The sequence below is a fragment of the Gallus gallus genome, chromosome 1 (genome assembly GCF_016699485.2).
Source record: "Gallus gallus isolate bGalGal1 chromosome 1, bGalGal1.mat.broiler.GRCg7b, whole genome shotgun sequence".
In the NCBI taxonomy this organism is placed as follows: Eukaryota; Metazoa; Chordata; class Aves; order Galliformes; family Phasianidae; genus Gallus; species Gallus gallus.
Window position 1 is genome coordinate 174,193,694 of NC_052532.1, and position 9,822 is coordinate 174,203,515.

A 9,822-nucleotide genomic window follows, 5' to 3' on the forward strand; every position below is an offset into this window, starting at 1 on the left:
GTTTTTTAGTGATCCCTTTAATTGCTTTCTCAGTTATTTTGGCAGTAACTCCACTTTCCACTGTTATTTTAAATATTAATGAAGGAATCTTAGAAAATACTAGTAATAATTTCTTGTTATGTTCAAGTGATGGCTACATGATGGCCAGAGATATCTGGTATTCTACACCATACCTCTCTTGTTTCTGCACCCATCACGATCATGTTTTTAGCAGTTTAAGATTTGTTAGCAGCAAAATAAAAAATATATGTATATTATATCTGCCCTATTTATAAGTTTACTTTCACCTGACAGTCCTCCTGACTACTGATTAATATAAAATTGTGTTATCACTTACAACATAAAAGATAAAGTATGTTTTTATAGGCAAGGAGGTATCTTTCCTTTTCAATAGTATAGAATCATAGAATCGCTAAGGTTGGAAAAGACCCACAGGATCATCCAGTCCAACCATTTGCCCATCACCAATGGTTCTCGCTAAACCATGTCCCTCAACACAACATCCAAACGCTCTTTGAACACCACCAGGCTCGGTGACTCCACCACCTCTCTGGGCAGCCCTTTCCAGTGCCTGACCACCCTTTCAGAGAAGTAGTATTTCCTAATGTCCTGCCTGAACCTTCCCTGGCGCAGCTTGAAGCCATTCCCTCTAATCCTATCACTAGTCACCCGAGAGAAGAGGCTGACCCCCAGCTCACTACAACCTCCCTTCAGGTAGTTATAGAAAGCAATAAGGTCTCCCCTGAGCCTCCTCTTCTCTAGACTGAACAATCCCAGCTCTCTTAGCCGCTCTTCATAAGGCCTGTGCTCCAGACCCCTCACCACCTTTGTTGCCATTCTCTGGACACGCTCCAGGGCCTCGATGTCTTTCTTACAGTGAGGGGCCCAAAACTGGACACAGTACTCAAGGTGCAGCCTCACCAGTGCTGAGTACAGGGGGACAATTACTTCCCTGTTCCTGCTGGCCACACTATTTCTGATACAAGCCAGGATGCCATTGGCCTTCTTGGCCACCTGGGCACAGTGCTGGCTCATGTTCAGTCTAGCATCAATCAACACCCCCAGGTCCATTTCCTCTACACAGTCTTCCAGCCACTCTGTCCCAAGCCTGTAGCGTTGCCTGGGGTTATTGTGGCCAAAGTGCAGGACCCGGCATTTGGTCTTATTGAATCCCATCCCATTGGCTTCAGCCCAGCTATCCAGCCTATCCAGATCCCTCTGTAGGGCCTTGCTACCCTCAGGCAGATCAACACTTCCAGCCAGCTTGGTGTCATCTGCAAACTTATTGAGGGTGCACTCAATACCCTCATCCAGGTCATCAATAAAGATATTAAACAGGACAGGCCCCAGCACCGACCCCTGGGGAACATCACTCATGACCAGCTGGATTTAACTCCATTCACCACCACTCTCTGGGCCCGGCCCTTCAGCCAGATCCTTACCCAGCCAAGAGCGTACCTGTCTAAGCGACGGACTGCCAGCTTCTGCAGGAGAATACTGTGGGAGATGGTGTCAAAGGCTTTGCTGAAGTCTAGGTAGACTACATCAACAGCCTTACTCTCATCCACTAGACGGGTCACTAGATCATAGAAGGAGATCAGGTTGGTCAAGCAGGACCTGCCCTTTGTGAACCCATGCTGGCTAGGCCTGATCCCCCAGTTGTCCCGCACATGCTGCGTGATCTCCCTCAAGACAATCTGCTCTATAATCTTCCCCGGCACCGAGGTCAGGCTAACAGGCCTGTAGTTCCCCGGATCCTCCCTGCAGCCCTTCTTGTAGATGGGAGTCACATTGGCAAGCCTCCAGTCTTCTGGGACCTCACCTGTCAACAAGGAGCACTTGATAGATGATGGAAAGCGGCTCGGCTATCGCCTCTGCCAGTTCCCTCAGCACTCTTGGATGAATCTCATCTGGTCCCATGGACTTCTGGCAGGCCAGTTGGAGTAGCAGGTCTCTGACTGTTTCCTCCTGAATCATGGGGGGTTTAGTCTGCTCCCCAGCCAAGACTGCCAGGTCAGAGAGTGGAGAAACCTGAGGATAACTGGTCTGACTTTTAAAGACAGATGTCTTGTATGTAATCATTGCAGTCATCATAGTCACAATACATGTAAAAATATAATTCAGAGAACCAAGCATACAGGAACAAAGTTAGAAGATGATCACCCTGGCAGCTCTGTAGCTCTGCACACTGAGATACAAATGGTTTGTCCTACACAGCTTCTATTTACTTCCTGATGACATACATGATGGATCTTCTTCAGACAAAAAAAAAAAAAAAACAAAAAAAACCCAAAGTTACCGTACTCAGATAATACTGGCTGTATTTCATTTGGGTAGACTTCAGCTCCTTCAGCTCCTCTGGCAGATCATCTCAATTATCATTTTTTGTTTCACAGGCAGTAGAACATATACTCATATACAGACATAGAAATTTAAGATTCGCTCTTTGTGTATACCATAGATAAGGATGTTTGAAATATAGTATGTACAACTTTATTTCAATCAAGATTGCCAGGAAGATGAAACAGCCTTCAGCAAATATAACTCGAAACATCCTCCAGAGGAATTACTCAGACTACTTCTCTATCATTCCTTTATCTTCGTCTTTTTTTGACCAGGCTATTCAATCTTCACACTGCTAGGTTCCATCAAGCTTTTCCTGAGATGCACATGTTAGACTTATTTGAAAGGGTTTTTCCCCCAGGCCTTTGCCACAATTCAGTCCTAGTCAAACTGGTAAGCTCCAAAGGAAAGCTTTTGTCTGTGTAGTTCTGCCACAGGCCTCTTCCTCCTTCCAGTACAGAACAATTCATAACAGCTCATCGTCCCTTTTCAAAGCTGATAAGTTTGCATGAAGATCTCCATATAACATTGGTGAAGGTTATGCCTGGGAACAGTCTAGAAACTTCCAGAAAGAGATATTATTAATATTATATATTACTGTACTTAAAAAACTTTTTTTCTGTAACCCCAATCCACTTGGCAATAAAATAATGTTCAGGTGTGGCAAGTATTTGTTGACTAAAACAAAAAGCTTCCATAAGTCTTTTTTCTCTGGGTACATTTTCATTACAGTTCTCCATAACACATTTGGTATAGTCAAACCAACAAACAAAAAGAAATGATTGAGACTCTCCATACTGTTCTGCAATTCAGCTAAGTCCAAAGACAGCTAAAGAAAAGAACAAATTACTGATATTTTTATTTTGCTTTTGTTTTCTCAAGATGAATTCTACTCTACGCTGAAAACAAGGCTTAATCAATGTATTGTTCATCAAGGTTCTGCAGAAGTTGGATTGAGTCAACCTACCTTTTACTCATGCAACAGATGAAGTGATGACTCATAGAAAAACAGAGAAGTAATTACCTTCATGGACACTTTAAAAAAGTAGGCAACAGGCTTAAACTAAGGAATCTACGGTCATCCAAAAACCCTGTTCTACGTAGCTCTAACTCAGTTGGGATGAAACAAACTGCCATCAAGAAGGGAACTCATTAAAAGTAGCTCTTCCTTGAGGGAACTTGTCCCTTAGGATCACAGTCATGTGCCCGCGAGGAGAAACACTCCACCATTGGACTGCCTATAAAGCCAAAAATTAGCTGTTGTTTTTTGGCAGCACTGTCTGTAAGGTACATTTTGTCCTTATCCCCCTAATCCATTTCATACACATGGAGTATGTTACAATAAAGGAGTGCATACAGCCAGTCTTTGAAAAGGGAATCACTGTTTTGTGGAGTACTTGGATTTTTACAATATTGCTTTGCTATTAATTTTTAGTGAGGCACTTCAGAGGCCTAATCCAGATTTTACTGTACCAGAAACAAGCATATAGCAATCAAAACAGCATGATGATCACGTGTCTTAGTTTCAGCTAGGACAGAGTTGATTTCCTTCATAGTGTCTGGTATGATGCTGTTTTCATTTTAGCAGAAAAACAATGTTGATGAGACATTTCTAGTTGTTGCTGAGCAGTGCTGTACAGAGTCAAGCATGTTTTCGTTATCTCAGCTTCTCCTACTGCTCAGCCAGTCAGAGGGCTGGAGGGCCCAAGGAGCTGGGAGGGGACAGAATCAGAACAGCTGACCTAAACTGGCCAAAGGGATATTCCGTAATATAGGATATCATGCGGAAGGAAAGCTTGAAAAAGGGAGAGTTCGCTGGGAGGCCTGACGCTGCTTGGGGACTACCAGGACTTTGATGGTGAGCAATTGTGCATCATTTGTTACACATATATATATAATTGTCATAACCATTACCCTTTTTTTCTGCTTCCTTTTCTCTATCCTGGTAAATAGTTTTTATCTCAACTCACGAATTCCACTTTGATTTTTTTTCCCCAGTTCTCTCCCTCATCCCACTGGGAAGGGGGACAAGTGAGTAAACAGCTGAGTGGTGCTTGGCTACCTGCTGGGTTAAAGCACAACAACATGAGATGATCTCACTGTCCTTCCTGGAAAAGGAGAGACCTCACGATGTTTTCAAGGCCTATATCACTACTGCCTTTCCTCCTGTCACAGTTTATTCACTTCCTGAACCTTTTCATGGGAAATACTGGATTTCTTTTGATCTACTATGGTGCAGAGACTCAGTGACTCAAGTTATGGTCTGGTACTGCTCCTGAAAATAGTCCTGGATACCTGCATAGAGGTGTCCCCACTCCAGCCAAATGGCTTAACTCACAGGCTGAAGACATCAATCAGTACCAAAAGCTTTTTTATGTCTTCCACTGTTTTTCTAAGCTGCTGAAAAACAAAACATTGCAGTGAGGTCCTACAAGACCATGGGCATTAAGAATAAGCAATAATAATTAGCTGGAACTAGTGGAACTGCAAATACCAGGTACCTTTCTGCATTCAGATTGCTGGTCATGCCCAGATCTAAGAGGATGAATATAACAAGTCTGAGTGTCTATATCTGTACAGAATCTGGACAGGATGTCGCACAGCACCCACAGATGCCAGCAGATGTCCCTTCTGTTGACAGAAGGGAGGCAGATATGGTGGTGGCAGACTCCCCTGGGAAAGGACTGCATGACATGGCACCAGTGGGAAAACACAGTGGCTTTCCAAAGCTTGAAATGAGCCAAAGTCATATCAACACCTGTAAACCCCTTTAACGTATCTATAACCATAGCTGGGAAAAAGATTTTAAAATTCTTCATTCTAGTAAAGGGCAGAAATGCTGGCTTGAATCGTGGTAAATTGGTATTAATTATCATAACGAGGCTGAGATAACTGTGAAATGTACAAAAGCATCCAGATGTTGGGTGAACACAGTGCTCTGTCACAATTTATTACATTTGTTTAAAAATTCAAAGCCAAAATAAAATGACAAGACTCTAATAGGAAAAAGCCTCATCTCTTAAGCAGTACACGTACCACAGTAAAAATGCTGGTTTAATTGGGGGAGACTGGAAACGATTTGAAAAATGAAATGTAAATTGTACGGGATGCTCAACAGATAATACTGCATGGATTGTCTCCTATCTAATGATTGCTGAAATGCACTCAGAGACAAAAACCCACCTACATCATAGAGGCCAGTTAATTTGCTTTGTGCTGTAAAATGAGGCTGGCTTCTGTCATGGGCAGAGATTTCACAATTTCTTTTTCACAGGCTGATAAGGCTGTATTAGGCCTTGTGATACATAGGGGCTCTTTTAGGGAAGGTGCAGGGCAGTATTTGTGCTGTACCAAAGTCTCACTCTGACACAACGATGGGTCTTTCTCAGTGGGGAACAATCCACATGTTGGCATGTTAAAACACAAGCCAGACACCTCTGTTACAAGTAGGGGAAAATGAGAAGAAAAAAAAGTGAAATATATGACTTTTTTTCCTTTTTAAAAATCAACTTGACATAATTTTACATATTTAAGAGGGTTTTTTGTTTGTTTGTTCTTTAGTATAAGCACATCCACAGGCCAGCAGCTCATAGACATACTCCATGCCACATACAGGCATGGAGCAGCTGCTGTTCTGCTGCTTGTGAGGGGAGAAATGCAGAATGGGGTCATTTCTACTGAAGCTCAAGCCTGCAAATTTCTTGCTTTGAGCAGTCAGTGATCAAAATGCAGCCCTCAAAAGTTCAAGCATAGCTGAAGCCCACACAAGGTGAAAGGGCAATAATCCTTCCATTCTTATTGTAGTTTTTTAACAACTTAAAACACACCAACAGGTTCTAATTATGGGAACTATTCCCTGGTCCCAGAGAAAGAACAATTCTTTTGTGAAACGATAGCAATCCCAAATAAAGAGGGCCTGAACTGCTACTCACACACACTGGCAGACTGATCTTCAGAACCTCTTTTTTTGCCCTGTCAATCTCTGCACGATGCCACTGACTTTCTGTACCTCTGAAAGGTACATTGTACCTCTGAAAGAGGTCAATGCCTCCAGCAGTGGTCCTGCCTCTGGAGCAGAGTTTATTGGGAAGTATTCAACCACTCCCTAAGCAACAAGAACAAAAAGATGACAAAGGGAGAGCGACTGCCAGTATAACCAATAATCTACATATTCATGGTGCTGTCATCCCCTTCTCTTAGCCCAGGAGAGTCTGTGAATTTTACTGCCCAGTCTGAGGACACCTCTTACAGGTCAGCTTCGAATCATAAAGAAGAAAATCCGAGGGAAGCAGAGTTTGCTTTTAGGAAAAAATGGCCTTGAATTGTGACAGCATGTTTTCTCCTGCACCCGTTGGAAATGGTCAGAACATGGGGCTGAGAGCTCAACAACTCGTACAGCACTTCCAACAGGCATTTAAGCCTCTGATGATAACTACCAGGATCATGTTAATCCACACCCACTTTGAAGAAAGAACATGAAGGTTTTGACGTGCTGCTTGAAATTGCCTGACAGAGACGATGAGCAGGGAGTGGAGGAATGGCTGCTGGCTATGCAGCTGTGGGGATTTGGACCAGAATGGTGTGTGCTGATCAAACATGAGGGCAGCTGTGCACCATGGACCTGGAGAAACCACTGCACTTGTGCTGCTTCATTTCAAGAATTTCTATCGCTGTTGACTTCCAGTGCAGCTTAATGCAAGATCTATTTGAAAGCTCAAGCCTGCAGGTCACATCGTGTATGTTAGAAGTAGCCACTCAGCTGGCAAAACAAAGCTTGCCTGTAAATAAGAATCTGACTTAAAGAGCCATCAAAACAAACAGGTCAAAAGTGCAAAATACAGAGTCTGAAGCTTTCTGAATTGTGCAAACAGAGCAAAAAGCACTCAACAAGAGCTGAAGGCTCTGGCAGGACCTGCAGGTAGCCTGAGGCCACAAGATAAATCTTTGATCTTTGAGAAGATGAGGATCCGGAGTGTCATGGTCACAGCCCAGCAGCAGAGTGCAAGGAGGCCGAGTTGGTTACGGAGATGATTCCTGTCTCAGATGGCTCTAATGCCGGTGCTGGCAGTCCTTCTGATGCTCTGTCTGAAGGGGAGATGTTAGGAAGCCATGAGCATCTTTGGAAGAACAAGTTGCCCAGCAGCCCATGTTGCCTGGTCATAATGTCAATTGCACATCCTTGTCCACTTTACCTGTCCATACAAATGGATCTTACTCGTCACTGTGCTTTTTGCTGTTACGCTTGTACCTTACTTTAAGCAGAGAAGGTCTTTCTGTCCTGTGATGGCTGTGTCCCTTTTCAGACATTTTCTGTCCATATATTATATTTCATATTCTCTTGGGTTGCATTTAAAGTTCACCACAACATGAATGGTGCTTTATAGAGTGTCAGATTTCTAAGAATGCAATACTTCCTGTCTTCTCACTTTGTAATGCACTGCTTACTTCTACTTTGATTTTTACCTTTGAAGAGCTCACAGTAAATTTAGAAACTGTTGGTAAGATTTTTGTAGTTAAAAAAGTCTTCAGAAGTTGTGCTGCTATTAATAAGGACTTCATAAGATTAATATTGATATAAAAGGCTTTCTAGGATTTGTTGACATAAAAAACCTCTCAAAGATTTTACTGAAAAAGATCTACCATGATAAGATTTTAATGAACGTAACATTAAAAGGTTCTGAACATAACAAACTGGCATTGATTTTCTGCACTAATAACCTCAGTTACCAAAATGTTAGGATATTCTTCTTGAAAAAGCCATGTGGGGCTCAGTACAGGCTGAAGACACTTTTTAATCTGTCATGAGGAAGACTTTGGCAGGTGGAACAGGCTGGGATACAAGTGGGAAGCAGGTGATGGTAGGACAGGTGTTATCAGCCTAATAGGGAACAGTGGCACTAAAAAGGCACCTGTGCCTTGTCGGAAAGTGGACAGGGTCTCCAGGGAAGCATTCACCCATACCTATTTGGGATGAGCCCTAAAGGCTGACCTGGCTCCAGCCCTGCTGGTGTGGGCAAAGCACCATGGCTGCTACACACAATCTTGGGAAGAGCTGTAAATTCTTCCACCATTAGTATATTTTGGACAATCAACTCCATCTCTAAGACAAAATAAGGATCTAAGTTAGCTACCGAAACTTGTTTTAACCCCTTTCTGGCTGATCTTCATGCATGGTCCTCTAATTATATCCTGTCCGAATCCCTGGAACTTGCTTTCCTGTTTGATTTTTAGGGGAGAGAACAAAGGGTAAATGGCAGTGAGTACGGAACCACAGAACTTTTGACTGGTTTTGTAGAGGAGAGGTGACTTGAGGAAAAGACACCTTAATACTGCAGTAGAAATAATTTTCACACATTTCCTCATAATTTCATTAGGAACTGGTATTAAGACAAGCTAAATGCCTTGGGTAAATCCCCATAACACTTCCTTTAATTTGATTTGTTTGTATTATGTGCTTTATTGCTCCAGATTTCTCATATGCCAACACAGAGCACTTTGAAAGCAATACAACTTGAAATAATGACTTAGCTGCACACTAATTTGTATACACAAAAATATAATCATTCCATCAGATGCAAATTATCAAAAAGAGGGTAGTTATGAGTTTAGTGGCTTAGTTAATAACTGATGCAATAGGAGTAAGGAAAACAGAAAAAAATTCTTACGTCTGACTTTGTCCCAAACACTCCATCAAACAAAGGTATTTTCTTAATGATTAAAAAGCCAAATTAATGACTCACATTATTGAGGCAATAAGCTTCCCAACTGAGACTATTAATAGCTTCCCTGAGTCACTTGGTCCCTGGCCTCACATAGCACGTTGCCAAGCACAAAGTGCCACTGGTTCCCTGCTGCAAATTCATCAGATTCTCTTGTAAAGGAGAAGGTGAAGGCAAGTCCTGAACACAGTCCTAATAACGTGCGTGACATGCAGAGGTGAAAGCACGGCTTTGCAGGTAGCCTGAGGGGTGGTCTGGGAGGCATGACCTGCCCCCACTCACCTCAAAGGCGCCCTGCTCCAGCACTGCAAGCCTGGTCACCTCCTACAGTGACCCCAGAGTGCAGGGGCTGGGCAGGGCATGCAGGGATTGCCCCTGGGAAAGCACTCTCTGTCCCTGCTTCTTGCTGCAGCAGGCTCCTTCCCGCAGCTCCTGGTAAGAAAAGAAAGCATGTGCACAATGTTGTGAGAGGCAGTGCTGTCTGGTGGAAAAGGAGAGTGAGACCTATTTGTGGCTCTGCTGGTGGTTAATCATTCGCTTTTCTTTCACTGGACTTTTATTACCTTCTAAATGATGTTAATTTTGAGAAACCTTTTGAGACCCCTTGACAAAAAGGGCTCTGTGAGAACTGGATACTCAGCAATTTCAACCCCATTTCAAAGGTAACCAGCCAAGCCCCCCCTTACAGATTCCTCACCTCGTTTTGCGTCTTGAATACTGATGTGCAGCCTCTCACGCTGGTTTGCTCAATGGGTTGAAT

At 43.0% G+C, this 9,822-nt stretch overlaps 1 long non-coding RNA gene across 2 annotated transcripts; it reads right to left on the minus strand.

Moving 5' to 3' along the window:
* Window positions 1-2,102: 2,102 nt before the first annotated feature.
* Window positions 2,103-9,822, minus strand: LOC107052071. 2 transcript variants are annotated; one of them, XR_003073446.3, is made up of 3 exons: window positions 9,760-9,822; window positions 9,345-9,494; window positions 2,103-7,428 (listed from the first exon to the last, which is right to left on the minus strand). It is a non-coding gene; the product is annotated as an uncharacterized LOC107052071 (long non-coding RNA). The 2 variants fall into 2 exon arrangements; XR_005861390.2 differs by lacking the exon at window positions 9,345-9,494.